The following is a 16685-nucleotide window of genomic DNA, read 5'->3' on the forward strand; positions in this document are numbered from 1 at the left end:
TGGCTGGCCTGAAACGATATATCATCAACATGCTATCTCTGTAAGACTTAAATTGTAAACAAACAGAAGCAGTCATAAATTGAGGCTGGAGATTTTGTTCAGATTAGCACGAATGATTCAAGCTGCTTTTTTTTTTTTTTTTTTTTTTTTTCCCATGCAGGAATCCTGACAGAGTGGCTCACTTCTGAAATTCATAGTATTTTGTGACCCAAGGATGTTGAGCCATATAACAACTGAAAGTGAATGGGTATGTATTATCTGACTCTTTCTAAACCTAAAGAAGAGTCTCAATTCAGGGTGAAATTCATTCTTTCAAAGGAATGTGTATTGAAGTCACTTTTTTGAGCATATCACTCAGTTATGCCTTGACATCTCATAACTCCAGGACACTCAACCATTTCTACATTAACAAGAAATATTGAAGAAATATTCCAAAAAAAAAAAAAGATTTTTTGGATGATTTCCCGAAAGCTCAAAATACAATCATAATGTTCTTCGAGTTATCATAAGTATTGATTTCACCTTAATTTTAAATGGACACACTATGACAGTAAAACATTTTAACTTTACTTGCTTAATAGCAGTATTTTTATAGAAAATATCTAATTAGCTTGTGTATTTTCCATTTTCTGTTTTAATGGTGATAAATGACATTTTATTCAGGCCAAAACTTTCATCACAGAATTATGCTGAAGAAACCACTATTTTAACTTTGAACTTAACTAATTTCTTTTCAATGAAGATGAAACACATCTCTGTATGAAACACCAGGTCATATCCTCAAGTAAAGTCACATGCACTGAATTTAAGGGAGGAAAATGCTAACAGCTTTAATGTTCCCACAGTTGTTTGACAGGGGCAAATAACTCATTTTTTATGGGAAAAGGCCGGATTTGGAGTAAATCTTTGTTTCTGGGTGATGATAAATGAAAGGCTGATGTGATGATCATACTTGACAGTGTTTGGGGAAAATGATGATGCTTCTGTCTATTTGATGGATTCCTGTTCTAGCCATAGCTGACAATAGAGGATTCTGGGAATACTATTGCATTCGTTTTTTTTTTTTTCTGAAAATCGTTCCCAGTGAACAATTCTTCATTATGAGAACAATATATCAAAATTAATCAGGCATGTGTGGGAGTACATGTGTGTTTATATGTGTGCAAGAAAGATAGCAAATTTGGATGGAAAAAAAGGCAAATTCCTAGCAGACTATAAATCCTATACTAGTTAAAATGAATTTCTAAATGCTTTGCCTATAAGATAGCAATAAGCACTTAGCACACTGCTCTGAGAAGAGCTGCATATCCAGAGCTCTCTGCATCCCATCATTGGAGACCATGCTTCTGCTATGCTCTGGTGTGGCAGACTAAAAATCAATGAATGCAACAGTCATCACAGTCACCGTAGGCTATTAATACTGGTTGCAAATTGAAAATATTTTAATCTGTACCTTCTGACTCAAGTAGGCTGTGGGTTATGGAAGATGGGAGAACTAGAAGTTTTGGAAATTTGAAGACTTTTTGGCAAAAATAAAATGTACAGAAGGATAAAGCAGTTGGAGACTGTCAGACAAGCAAATGACTGGATGTTTTGATGAAAATTGTTTGCACTGAAATCATTAACACTGGTAATTAAATTGTCACTTTTAGATTTCAGGATTAATAGTCTATGGAGATGAATGGGAAAAATCACACCTCTCAGATATTTTTGCCAGGCTTTTCAAGATTTCTTTCATAACCACAAAAGATAGTACCTATTACCACAAGAAGCAGCAAAAGTGTCGTCTGGGTTCCTCCAATGGCACCTGCAGTAAAATGCTCTAACATTTAGTACAGTGAGAGAGCAGAATTAAGCTTTGAGTGATTGGAGGTAGCTGGAGAACCCCAGGCATATCTGTTCAGTGCAGCTCTTCTGCTACCTGATCTGCAGGCTGTGTATATTGCCACCTCTCCATCCATGGGGATGTTTGCAGTGTCTCTAAATGTGCCTGCCACTGATTTTCATGAAATTGGTAGAAACAACTTTTTTATATGGTTCTCCTTATGTTAAATTTTTGATACTGTTCCACACTTTTTTTTTTTTTTTTTTTAGAACCAAGTAAATAGATATTTAATAGGTATTTAATAGATATTTAATGAAATTAAATGCACACATGAAACTCTGTTGTCTCAGAAAGCAGGGTAAATTACAGAGCTTCTCTTCAGGTAACTTCAGTACATGTGAGTGCATTTGTTGCAGCTGAGGGTTACAGCTGTGTCACTTCTGAAGCCACTAGCTGTTAAACTGATCACTGTTGCTCCCTTGGGAACAGTGGAGTGCTTCCCTAATGTATAACCCTTGATGACATCTTTCTGAGCTTGGGGTACTTTTTGGAATTTTCTTAGGGACTCAGGGTTGTAAAATTCCTTCTCTCTTGGGAGAGAAATTCCTTTTCTCTGCTGCTCTGTGCCTGTATCCTATTTTTTCAGTTGACAATTAACCTTTTGCTCCACCAAAGTGCACCTTTCAGAGCAGCTGGCACACTGTAGGGAAAGCTACCTTTCCTGGTTAACAGAAACAAATGAGGAGCAAAGTTTTTTGTTTCATCCTTCAGAGCTATGTTTAAAGCTACCTCAAGTCAGGCAAAAAGTGTTTGGTGCCACCTGTGAGGCCAAATATCTGCACCCTAAGTGCACATCCCCTCCTGAGTGAGAAAAGCAGAGGCAGGAAAGGGAGACAAAAGGACTCTATTTTATCTGTTAATTTAATACCTACTTGCAATAACTATTCTGAACAGTGAGGGCTTTTTCTCTCACAGTAAGACTTTGGCAGGCATATCTATTTTGTGACAATGGTTGGGATGTCAGGGTATATAAGAGAGAAGTGCAGTATTTTCAGGACTTATCTGGCTATGTGTTTGCATTCATGCTGAATCAATCTAGGATTAGGTGAGGATTTCTGTAGTGTTGAAATGTTAAATACAGGAACTTAAACACTCCTGAAAAGCATATTTCAGTGGCCTGACACACTCTATTATTGTTAAGTGCATTGACTATGGTCTGTCTTCTATGTGATTCTAATTTGTCTAGAGCAATAGTTAGTAGGCAATGAGTCCCATATTCATATGTTTTCAGAAGGGTTTAGATGTTGTATGGATGGCTACATTAATCCTATTAACTTGAAAGAAATATAAAAAGGGGAAACTTTTATCCTCACAAGTAAGATGCTATTAATTAGGCCAGATACAGCACATTGCCTAATGAGATCCTTTGGAGTTTGGACATATCTTCTGTTTTATTCAGAGCTATAGCTATTCAGTTCAGTATATTAAATGCAGGTGATCACTGTGATGATAAAGACCTTGGCGTGTCCCCATAACCCAGTCAGTTCCAGAAGACAGTCTAAAGTGCACCACACCACTATCACTACCCCATAAAAATGAAACCCAGGCATTGCAGAATGTCATGAAAAGGACTCTTTATGAATGAGTGATTTGATTAGACTGCAATTGTTTGCAATCTGAATCAATGCTATTTATTAAATAGGGAATTTTATATCGGGAAACCAAGTGACAGAATTTTGCAATATACTTTCTTTCTTCCTTCCTCTTTTTTTTTTTTTTTTCTTTTTTTTTTTTTCCTACCATTTTGATCCTACCTATAGAATATACTAAGCAATAACTCATTATGGACCTGATCCAAACCCCCTCTAAGTCAGCGAAGGAATTGTTCACTGCAAAGAGCTTTGGATCAGCCCCAGTAGGTATAAAGCTTATGCCCAAACTCAACAGGAGTTTTGCATCAGCATGACCAACAAATCAATACTGGAAATTTTTAATTTGCTTTCTTTGCTTTGGTTAAGACTATCATGTAAATTTTCTCATCTGCACTTCATTAGATATGTGATTCCCAGCTGTGATTCCCAGTGTTGACTCTGGGGTATGATAACAACATCCAATGATCTGGTAAGTGGCAGAAGGAGTCAGTCCTCTATTCCTTCCAGGCTGCACATGGAAAGCTGGCACAGCTATAGAGATTATTTTGTTTCCATTAAATGAACCACATACATTCACATACATTCACAGAGACCAATAAATAGTACTACTGTGGATGTTTAAAAGATACAAGATGATGTAGAGCTGTTTAAGATCTCCACAGGAATTTAAGGCAAACAACCAGAAAAGGAATATGAATGCTACCCAGGTCTCACTACATTGTTCATTCAGATTCTTCACAATAAGAGCTAAATTTACAAAGAGGCATCCCCATGATTTCTGCTTCAGCACACAAAGCTTCTTCACCCTGAGCTGTGCATAGAGAATAGATGTAAATACACAAATCCAGCTGTGCTCCATTTTTTAAAGACATGTAAGAGTTTGTGTCTACAAAAACTATTAACACAAAACTGTGAAATAGCTGCACTGTCAAGTGAATGGCGTATACAAGTAGAAATCATGTTTGGAATCCATGGGTCCTTTAAAAAGCCTTTAAAAAGTGTGTTCTTTCTGGCCTGCCATTAATTTGAAAAGCATTTACACAGCAGGTATAATCTATAGAGTTTAATGCCAAGAAAACTCACAGCCTACCTTTTTTATCTCCAGCTTCCTAACAGTTAATGAGTAGGTTTTGGCTTGAAAACATCTTTTCTTCATTTCATATCTCATCTCTGATAATCTTTTCAAATTCCGCAAATTCCCTAATTCCCATTTTCACAATGCCGAGATAGGACCAGATCAGCCTGTTGTGCATACAGCCTTGCACAGGGACCAGTGAGGCAGTGATGGGCAGTTTTCCACTAAGTTTTCCACTTCAGTGATGTAGAATGGCTCTTGAAAGGAACAAATACTGCATTTGGGGAAAAAAATAATATTAAATTAAATTATTAAATTAAATTATAATTATTAAATAAATTATAGGATATAGCTCTCTACATAATTTTCTCACAAGCTTTCCTTTGTCACCCTGACAATTACTTTGTAAGCAAAAAGGTCAAATAACTATGTTAATTACATTGATTAGTGCTTGATACAACATTTCCGACTAATGATCAGATCTATCCTAGGCAGCTTCTGCACTGCTACACTTGAGTGAATGTTGCTGCTTGGTGCTGCACTTCTTATACCAGCGCTTTATAGACAGTGCTGTTCACAAAAAGGTGTTTCACACCATTGAAATGCCACTTGTCAAAACAGAGCTCTGTTGCCCTTGTACCAAGAACTTCACCTACTCTACAGAAAAGTATGTGTGCTGCATCTGCACCCGAGACCACTCCTAGAAATAAGCTACATGTATGAAGGAACCAGGGATGGGTTTAAACTTGAATCAGGCTTACACTCAAAATTATGTTTGCTTTCTGCTGAACCAGGACATCCCAAGAAACTGCAGATTTGGAATATACACCTTCAGGCAAGGGAGCATTTGATGATTTGAAATGCAACATTATAATCCTAGATGAAGACATAGGAAGACTGGAGATCCCATCCCCTGAGGTTGCAGAGAACATTTCCAGATGGGGCACAGTAAAGCAAGGGCACAGTAAAGCAAGTGATGAGACCATTCCCTGAGCTCGGTTGTCAACCACAACAGCATGTCATGACACTATTTATGCAGTGTTGTGTGAATTTAACAAAGACCTTCAATACTGTGATGATGTCTCTGTGACTAAACCTGAAGGCTATGAAGCACTAAGATGATTTCCCTAATTCAGCATTTGAAGCCAATCAAATGGCTGAGGCCACCCCCACATCATATTTTCTTATTATGGTATTTTTTTCAATGAGTTTTTTATTTGATTTGGGGTGAATTAAGATGACACCTCTGACCTGTGGGCATCTTCCATGTGAGGCACTGCTTCACCACACACTCACTCATGATTTATAAAAACACAATCAGGATTTCTGAAGGGAAAGTTACCTCCTCCCTTAGCTAGAAAGTAGTTCACGGTTGTTTTTTTTTAAATGCATAGAGGTTAGGTTACTCAGCTCTTACTTGTGTAATTTCATTGGCTAGCAAAAAAGGCTTGGATTAAATACTATGGCCAATAAATATTTAAACCAACTGAAATATCCTGCAAGTGAAAATAAAGCATCTGTCCTAGGCTGAAAATAAGCCCTGTGATCCTTTCCCCATCGTATTACACACTAGTCCTTGTTGAATTTTCTTTCTGAGAGTTCCATATCTTTTATTCTTCACCACCATCTCTACTCTATTTCCCTTCATCTGTGCATCTTTCCTAATTCAACATTGGCTGCTTTCACATTCATTTGGCAAGAGGTCAAGCTCCTTGGGACAGAAAGCTTATCTTTCTTTGGACATGCACATTTATTATTATTATTATCATTATTATTATTTATTTATTTATTTATTTATTTATTTATTTATTTTCTCCAAAAAGCGACAACAGCACCTTTAAAAGTGTATTGCATTTGGAGGATAACTTCTGACTAATTTTGGGTGTCATTATAACATATGATAAACCTGAAGTATAATTGCAAAATACATTAATATGATTATGACGGGCTTCTCTTTTCACTGTAGTAGATCTAAATGGAACTCATGTATGACCCTTTAAAGGACAGGTTGTCACTTACTATGTGACAGCATCTGTATTCAGCAGCCTGACCACTAAAGCCCACAACACCCATTTAAATACCATTGTAAGAGACCAGTTGATTTCAGAGCAGAGAGGAGCTAAGCTGCATAGCAGGCTGAAAGGACTATAGATTGGTCCTCCAGATGATGAAGGAGAGCTCTGAAGGGCAAATGATGTTCTTTGTGTGGTTGTGTGTTTACAGGTGGCTAGGTGGTAAATGAATAGGCATCACAGAGGACTTTTTACCCATTTGCTCTGCCCACCCTTCTTTTATATGTTGCCTGGGGAGTTATGTAGTGCAAAACAGATATTTCCCCTTTGTAAGTTGTTCTCAGTAAGATAAGCAAGTTGTTCTTGCAGAACTTCAGGTGCTCATGCAATACAAAGTTTAGTAAAAATATAACAATAATAATAAAAGATTGCTCGCATAATTCAGAGCTTTGGGGGTAGTTTCATATAATATTGCTAAACATTATAAATTTGACTGCAAACCTAGTATTTTAGGCTGATCTCTACTTCAGTACTAAAAGAGAGTGAAGTACTAAAGTATATAAATATTAGGGTTAGAAATCTCTGCCATTAAAAGGACTTCTACAGTCTTGGGAAAGGCTTTTTATTTCCTTCCAGGTATGCATGGCAATGATTGTCTCCAGCAATCCAGTGCTAACTCTAGATAGTTCCTTTCTTGCATAAAACCCAGCAGCAAAGAGGTGGTCAGAGACTTCACCTAGGAAAAAGGAAACACATCTGTTAAACATCTGTTAAATGTATAGAATTCAATATTAACTCCAGAGAATGGAGAGGGATTTGGGCCTGAGTATCCCACATCTCAGTGCTAATGGGTCTCTTACCATGAGTCATAAATGACACACTAGGCAGAGACCAAAACCTATACTAGCTTGTACTTCCAGTAGGGCCTGCTTCTCCAATTGCTCAAATACACCTATCATTAAAGAAAGCTGCCTTTATAACCCATCCCCTGGGACATGACTTGTAAAATGCACTGAAAGTGGAAGACATATATTGCTGGGAAATACCCCTACCTGAGCCCATAGGATATCTAAGTGGGATCTACTAGTAGTCTAAATTTGGAGTTCTCTAAATTTTTCACTTTTGCAAACAAGTATCTTCCAGCCAGCATGGGTTTGTGAAGGGTAGGTCCTGCCCAACTAACCTGATTTCCTTTTATGATAAGATCACCCGTATGGTGGACCAAGGGAAACCAGCTGATGTGATTTTTTTGGACTTCAGCAAGGCTTTTGACACGGTTTCCCATAGGATCCTACTGGACAAAATGTCCACCATACAGCTAAATAAAAACATCATACGATGGGTGAGCAATTGGCTAATGGGCAGGGCCCAAAGGGTTATGGTAAATGGAGCTGCGTCAGGCTGGCGGGCGGTCACCAGTGGGGTCCCTCAAGGCTCCATTTTAGGGCCAGTACTTTTCAATATTTTTATAAACGATCTGGATGTAGGAATAGAGGGTATTTTGAGCAAGTTTGCTGATGACACCGAACTTGGAGGAGTTGTGGACTCGAATGAGGGCGTAAAGGCCTTGCAGAGGGATCTGGACAGGTTGGAGAGCTGGGTGATCACCAACCGCATGAAGTTCAATAAGAGCAAGTGCCGGGTCCTGCACCTGGGACGGGGAAACCCTGGCTGCATGTACAGACTTGGCGATGAGACGCTGGAGAGCAGCCTAGAAGAGAGGGATCTGGGGGTCGTGGTAGACAGCAAGTTGAATATGAGCCAGCAGTGTGCCCTGGCAGCCAGGAGGGCCAACCGTGTGCTGGGGTGCATCAAGCACGGCATCGCTAGTAGGTCAAGGGAGGTGATTGTCCCGCTCTACTCTGCGCTGGTGCGGCCTCACCTCGAGTATTGTGTGCAGTTCTGGGCACCACAGTATAAAAAGGACATGAAACTGTTGGAAAGTGTCCAGAGGAGGGCTACGAAGATGGTGAAAGGCCTTGAGGGGAAGACGTACGAGGAACGGCTGAGGTCACTGGGCCTGTTCAGCCTGGAGAAGAGGAGGCTGAGGGGGGACCTCATCACAGTCTACAACTTCCTCGTAAGGGGTTGTCAAGAGGCAGGAGACCTTTTCTCCATTAACACTAGTGACAGGACCCGCGGGAACGGGGTTAAGCTGAGGCAGGGGAAATTTAGGCTGGACATCAGGAGGGGGTTCTTCACAGAGAGGGTGGTTGCACACTGGAACAGGCTCCCCAGGGAAGTGGTCACTGCACCGAGCCTGTCTGAATTTAAGAAGAGATTGGACTGTGAACTTAGGCATATGGTCTGAACTTTTGGGTAGACCTGTGCGGTGTCAAGAGTTGGACTTGATGATCCTTAAGGGTCCCTTCCAACTCAGGATATTCTATGATTCTATGATTCTATGATTCTATCTCTGTACTTTTTTCTTGTGAAACTAACTGTCAAATTCTCCATAGCCCAGACATATTTAAGAGGTCCAAACAGAATGAACAAAAGCCAATCAGTAATGCTGGAGGCCAAAGTACCCAGTTAGTGGGTAAACAGAAATGTGGGAGGACTGTACAGGAGGGACAGTTCAGGTACACAGAGTCTTACTCTGTGCTTAAAGCCCAGATCTACAAGCATGTATTTTCATAGGCTGCTAATATTGCCAGTGAGTCAGATTTTCTGACTGTGCTTGACTGGACAATGTAGCTCAACACAGAATGGGATAGATTCCTCCTTGAATTGTTGGGCCCCCTATGAATGACTTAACTGAAATGCACGTGCTTGCCAGAGCTGCTACAGGGCAATAGGTAGTCACCACTGGCTCTTGCTCAAGCAGTAAATCCAGTTTCTTGAAACCGTCAGACTGGTCACAAACTCTATAAAATGAGAAAAGTGTACATGTGAAGAAAAATAGCAGGTGAAAAAATAAATATGAAATGAAATGAAATGAAATGAAGTGAAATGAAATGAAATGAAATGAAATGAAATGAAATGAAACGAAATGAAATGAAAAAAATGTGAATGACTGAAAAAACGATGAGGCAATAATGAAGACAAACTCTCAAAAACTCCTACAAACTCTCAAAAAGGACATTATCATAAGAAAAGTATGGTCAAAATCCCCAGTGTTTAAAAAGTTGCAAATCAATCTTTAACAATTTTGTGTTTGGGTTCAAAATCATGAAATTTTAAAATAGCATTCAGATTTATTTATTTTTCTTCTGGGAGTTTCATCTTATAGGAAGCATGTAGGACATATTTCTTAACTGTTGTCCCTCACAACCTCAACATGGTGCAAGACAGAAATGTTGCTCATTGACAGTGTTTCCTCATAACCCCTGTTGTGCTTTAGCCTTGTCAGGCAGCTAAGCGCCACACTGCCGCTCGCTCACTCTCTCCAGGTGGGATGGGGGAGAGAATCTGCAAAGTAAAAAAGTGAGAACTCATGGATTGAGATAAAGACAGTTTATTAGGTAAAGTTTACCAGGTAAAAACACATGTACAAGCAAGGCAAAACAAGTAACTAATTCACTACTTCCCATTGTCAGGCAAGTGTTCAGCCGCCTCCAGGAAAGCAGGGCTCATCATAGTAATAGCTTTTTCAGAAGACAAACACAGTCACTCTGAACATCCCCCCCTTCCTCCTTCTTTTACCCCAGATGTTATTGCTGAGCATGACCTCATATGGTATAGGATATCTCTTTGGTCTTTGGGGCCAACTGCCCTGGGTGTGTCCCCCTAGCTCCTGGTGCACAGGAGCTATACAGGGTGTCCATTGGGCAAGGGTAAAAGGAAGGGGACAGTTTCTGAGCTATCTGGGTGGGAGGCAGGATGCAGTTGGATTTGGACCCCTGTATTGTGAGGTTAGATAGAGCTCTTGTTTATCACAGTTTAGGATGCTTTACCTAGAGAATAACAATCTAATTTTTTACTTGCATTTTTGCTTCCTTTCCCCTGCATTATATGCCACATAATATTGTTTTATTCACACAATACTATATATTGCATATAATTCAGTAGATCTGAATGCACTTATGCAGCCGGTGAAGTCTCCCAAAGTGCTCCCATATTACCTAAAATTACACTTTCTGTAATCTAGCATGAAAGGAGAGACCTTCCCCCAAATTATCTTCATATTTGATAAAACACCTTGCAGGTTTCATAAAGGTGCAGAATAATGCAAAATTCATAGCCAGTTCAAATTGAGACCATGAATTTATGAATTGAAACCTGTTCTCAGAAATGTTCCCCATTTCTTCTGGATATCCATGCAAAAGGAAACTTAAAAAAAAAAAGAAATCACTAAAAGAAAAAAAAAAAAAGAGAGAGATTGGCAAATCACTGAACACTGAACAAGTGGACAGATTAAATTTGAACTACCCATTTACAAATTTGAAACTAACAATAGGTGTCCTGGATGTAGTTTATCCTCATGTAGGGATCTATGAGCTGAGATGATTTGTTTCTGAAGAATGTTGGTTTTATTTATTTATTTATTTATTTTTCTTCCCTAGCTAAGTGTCATTGACTAATGAAAATATATTGGCACAATACTTGCAGGTTATTGTTCCATGTAGCTGTACTTAGCTGGGAATTTGTAAGCAGGTCATGACTAAAAGCAATATGAACGCACTCAGCTATACAAATATTCAAAATATATCATACTATATTTATTGGAAACAAAGTCTGACAAGATTATGTGTATACTAGGAACTGATAATGAAACATTGCATTGCATTGGCACTGGCACTGTCAGCAACAGAGAAATTACAAACCTTAAATATTTATATAGTAAAATGAAATGCAGCTATTAATGCTTCCAAGAAGCATGCACTGCAGCACTATAGATAGACATGAAGAATAGAGTTTCAGAATATCTCTAACAGGCCGATTTATCATTTTTACAGAATAGCTCCATGTCTGTGGAAACACAGTCTTAAGGAAATTAGAGAAAGAGTTGCAAAGAACCAGCGAGATCTGAACACAAAAAATGGATCTTCCTGAGGGCTTAAATATACATTGGAAAAACGAATGTCATAAGTAACCTATTTTTCTGCATTACTGATTTATTTATGTTGATTTAAACACAGTAACTACACATATTTCTTTAAAATGCTTTAAAAGCCAACAGTATTTATGATCCTTCAAAAGTTCAAATGCTTATTTTCTTTTTATTAGTTTAATTCTTGGAAAAATTACCACTATAATGTTTATTATTTTTGGTGTGAGAAGACTGAGTAATAAACACAACAGCCATTAAGTATAAAGTTAATGGTGCTTAATCCCAGTTATTTTGTTCCTGTTGTTGCTGGCAAAAATCCTGAAGTCCTGTGTAGAGCATGAAAAAGGAACCAAGGACTACAGCAGGGCATGAATTTCACTTTACTTACTCCCAAAATGAGATGAGACTATGTTGACTTCTTCCTACTGATGAGAAAAACCTGTTCTTTGACAGCAACCAAGTTAGTAATTTAAAGTCCTGGAGAGCTATGTGTGTTGATTTGGATCATTTTCGGGCATCTTTTCTGAGCTGCTAGTGTAAAGCTACATCATTTTTGAGAGAACAAAGAGGCTAATAAAATGGTGGGGAACATTGGTTTTCAGCTCCAGTTTCCTGGATTATTTTATTTAGCATAAACTCACTAGAACTGCCTGGAAAGATGAACTGGGAAAAGGTCTCCTCTCTTCCAGGTGAGGCCACAAGTGACAGCTACAGCAGGGTAAATCAGCCTAATTGCCAACTGGGGCTGCTGTGTTTTCACTTCCCTCTTCTGTTTGCACTCCGTGCTCAGTGCTTCTGGCTGGAGCACAGCCCCGCACCAGGCAGACACTGGGAGAGCATCCAGCTGAACCCTAATTCTCAAAATGAAGCAGTGCTCAGTCTGGGGCTGGATCAGCTCCTTGGACATCTCTCACCACCCACCTGGATGAACATCAGTGTTGGCTCAAGGAAGCCCCCCCATTACTATAACTCTTTACTCAGAAAAAGCATTGACAAGTGAAGAACACGTACTGTTCAAGTTTTTCCACACTTATTTTCCATTTCATGCATTTGACAAAATGCTTCTTTTCCATTGTACTTTATCCTGACAGCCATCAGATCATTCCTAGATGCTAGAGAATGAATCTAGCATGCTGCAAGCAGGCAATGCACTGATGCTTGCATTACATGGTCCTGAGGCTGTCTGGGCCCTGGATCTCCATGCTGACAGAAGGTGAGAACACAGTTTAATCTGTTGTTTTTATGATAAGTGTGTTCTATGCATAAAACCACAGTCATGGTTTAAGAGCCACTATCTATTAGAAAATGGACTGGTACAATTATGCATTTTTCATACACCGCCAAAAAGCTGCTGGAACCCAGTTATACCAGCTGATCCTCAGCTTTTCAATTTTAGCCAGGCCCAGTAAGTTATTTGAAATCAGAGGGCTCTATATTCTTCTATATAGAGCTGCAAAAGCTCTGAGCAAGATTTAGTCTTAATTGCTGTCATTAAACTGCTGTCCTTTTTTCAACAACCAGTTTCAAGCCTTGAAAAGAAAATACAGACTTTTTTTTTTTCTTATACAGGCATGGGAATGCTAATTCTGAGCTTAGTCTCTGTGACATTACATTCAAAGAATCACAATTAAGTACCTGAGTTCACGTGAATAGAAGTTTAAAATGCCTACATTGGATATTTTGTTTCTTATCTTATAAATAACATGATGGCTTGTTTTAATAGATATTGGTGGATGGTCATTTTAAATTCTTAGTTTGGATGCTCCTTAGAACATGAAGTTTGTTCTGTGTTTCCTTCTCAGTTTCTGTGCAGAAATACTTTTGACACACTACTAGAAATTTTAGGCTTAACTATTCCTAGCTTTCACATTTGAACCCAGTTTACAGATATTCTGCAGCCGAGATCTGTCCCCACTATGCCATTCTACAATCCACTTGATAAAACTCAGCATCAAGCAGAGAAATCCAAGGGACTCAGATGACTCGAAATAAACAGAAAATTTTCTATTGTATAAAAGGGTATAAGCCTTATCCTCTAACCATAGTAACTGGGAAGGTCCAGATAAAATGAGAAATGTATTTGCACTGTGCATATTCTTCAAGTCTAAATGACTCTCTATGGGAAACGCTGTTCTATATCTGATCATGAATACTTTAGTGCCTTTCTGTGAATTTGCAGTCAAATTGTCTGTTCCATTTTAAGAAAAATGCTTCTGGTTGAATGTGCCCCTGTAGGTTTGCCTGATCCTGGACTGGTGTTTCCTTTTTGCCATTGAAGTGAAATATTAAATCACAATTTACCCATAAATTTGCAGTCTATAATGATATTAATGTATCATCATCAGATATATAAGCATTTCCAGACCTCAGGGCAACAGCTCCCTGCATTCTCCAAGGTCTTTGTGTTTCAAACACAAAGAGTGTCAGCAACAGCATTTTACCCCTACTAATTCATGGCTAGTGGTAGGAGGAAGCAAAAAGGTATTTCACATACCATGTTTCACATCACAGCTAAATCCGATGAGAAAAATGTAACATTAACGCATATTTTAAGATTTTTCATCACTGTGAAGAATTTAGTGTTTATTAAGTAATGGTTCATTGTAAGAAAAGCTATATACATATATTTTTAATATCAGATACCTTCTGATAGCCCATTTCAAAACAACATTGCAAATATACAAATGCAAATTATTTTTGCTTTTCATTTATTTTGATGATGAAAATGAACAGATTAATAACATTTTGTTCATTAATCAGAGAAAAAATACTAGTCAATATAAATGGATAAGTAGAGTTTCACAGGTCAAGTTATACTTTTATAACTTTGACAGGCATAATGAATGTAATTTTAATTTACTGACTAATGCCATGGATTAACACACCAAAAAGGGGGGAGAGGAAGGGGAAAGAAAAAAAAAAAAAAAAAAAGTGGAATTTTTATTATACTGCTGATATATATATATTGATTTTATAACACACCTCTCCTTACCATTAAAGCACTGTGCTCTCTCTATATAATTTTATAAGCATTAAAAGTATCCTCTGTACTTGGTGCTTGTAGCTTTATTGTTGCATTACAATATTTACAGCATCTGATCTCTATAATTTTGTGCTGTACAAAAGGCAATCGTTTTCTTTTCTGCTGAGCTTGGCTGGCAAAACACGATGCTTTAACTGAATTTTGATGCAGTCAGTGGAGAGGAAGAAAACACACATACAGCAATGCTTGTCTAAGGAGTTGAACAGACCTGCATGTTAATGACACTGAAGTACTTCCTTGCCATAATGTGTGTTGTGCTTTTCCTTAGGGAGCGATTTCATTCCATGCGGAGATTTTCTAAACCCTTGCTTACTAGGATGGCTGGCTTAAACTTGCTGCTAGGGTATAATTGCAACAATGCTCCACAAACACAAAAATCCTTCAAATACAGAGTAATATTTTCTAGAGATCTTGAGTGTCTGTAGAACATTTAAAAATGGCTTATACACTTGGAGCTAGATTTTTAATGGCATTTATGGAGCTCTGTGATGGCTTTTAGTTAAAATATTTGACAGTGATCTGCATTCACCATTTCAGCTCCCATCACTTCTGGCTGCGGTACACACCTTTGATCTATATAACCTTCACCTGCCAGGGTCACTTTTCTTGGCCCTCATTTTTCACCCATGCTTGTCATACAAAGCTGACAATGAGCAATAAACATTTATGTAATGTCAGTTTTCAAATCAGTTATGAGCACAATCTTTCTGAAAGAGTTTATTAACAGTAAGCTAAGAGCTCTTCAGGGACACTCTTGCACATCTCCTCCACGTGTCTCTCCTTGTTCCTGTTGGGCAATCAGAGCCATTTGCACCTGCTGCTGCACAAACCAGGCTCATCTACATTAGTTTTCTGCCTTTTTTTTTTTTTCCTTCTTCTTTGTTTTTGTTTGTTTTCATTCGACACCCATAAGAGGAAATAACGGCTTCAATGCCTTTATCCCTTTCCTTTGGGGAATTGAAGGAAGTCAAGCTTATTCCTTTTTGCTTGACACCCATCAGAGGTAGCAAACTGAGTGTCACATGGAATTATTTTGGAATACCATAGTAGTTCTTAAGAATGGATTGTTACCAAAGACTTTTTTTTTTTTTTTTTAACACTGTAAGGTTTAAAATCAAATTGATGAACTTTGTGTAGTTTTCTGCAAATCCGTGCCACAACTTCTCTGAATTTTCATCTATTTACTTTTCTCTATGCAGCTCAGCATGAGAGCATATTTGGTGTTGCAAAATCCAAGTATATTTTCCTCTTGGTTGCTTTGCAAAGGAATATATATATATATAGTAGCCCAGTGAGCTGTGATATGAATGACCCTTACATTTCAAATGTCTTGATCAGATTGATCACCTGTCTTGTATAGTTTGGAGACACAAGAGAACACAGAGAAATCATCTAGGTCTCTCCCCTTAACTTGTTGGCATATTTCTATTTATTTGATTACAATCCTCTGTCCCTGACACTCATTATAATTCATTAAGGGACATTTCTCCCAGATCATGTTGTTCCTCTTCTCCCTTCTGCCAGTAGTCTTCTGTGAAGAGATCTCTAAATGCAAGACTCATCTGAAAAGAAAGATGAATCAAACCTTTCAATGCTAACACCTTTATTTTTCTCCTTTTAAAAGGGCTTAGGTAATTTAAATTCTTTGTCTCTCCTTGAAAACTCAGAACAGCTTTCAATATTACTTCCTTATGATTCATATAATTCAGAAATAGGTTATGAACTGTTTTGCTGCTTCATTTAAAATCAGTTCTTCTTATTGAAGAAGCAGGAACCTGGGTGCAGAAAGAAATCTGCTCACATGCAGGCATGCACTTCAATTAGATAATTTTTTCATTTATAGAGCTTACATTTTCATCCCAGTTGTTGGTTAATGAATCATTTGAAAACCAGACACACTTCTCTTGAATCAATACAATGGTTGTAAATAGCCACCTACTAATTCAGCCAGTAATTTTCGGTGGATGCATTGCTCATGAGTGATTTGCTTTGCACAGTGAAGCTGGTTATATGTGTTAAATGTGGTGTTTTCCTTTTTTGTGAGTAAAAGATCAAAATATTTTAAACAGAACAGTAAAGAATAAT

Source organism: Aythya marila, assembly GCF_965140915.1.
Source record: "Aythya marila genome assembly, chromosome: 1".
Classification (NCBI taxonomy): Eukaryota; Metazoa; Chordata; class Aves; order Anseriformes; family Anatidae; genus Aythya; species Aythya marila.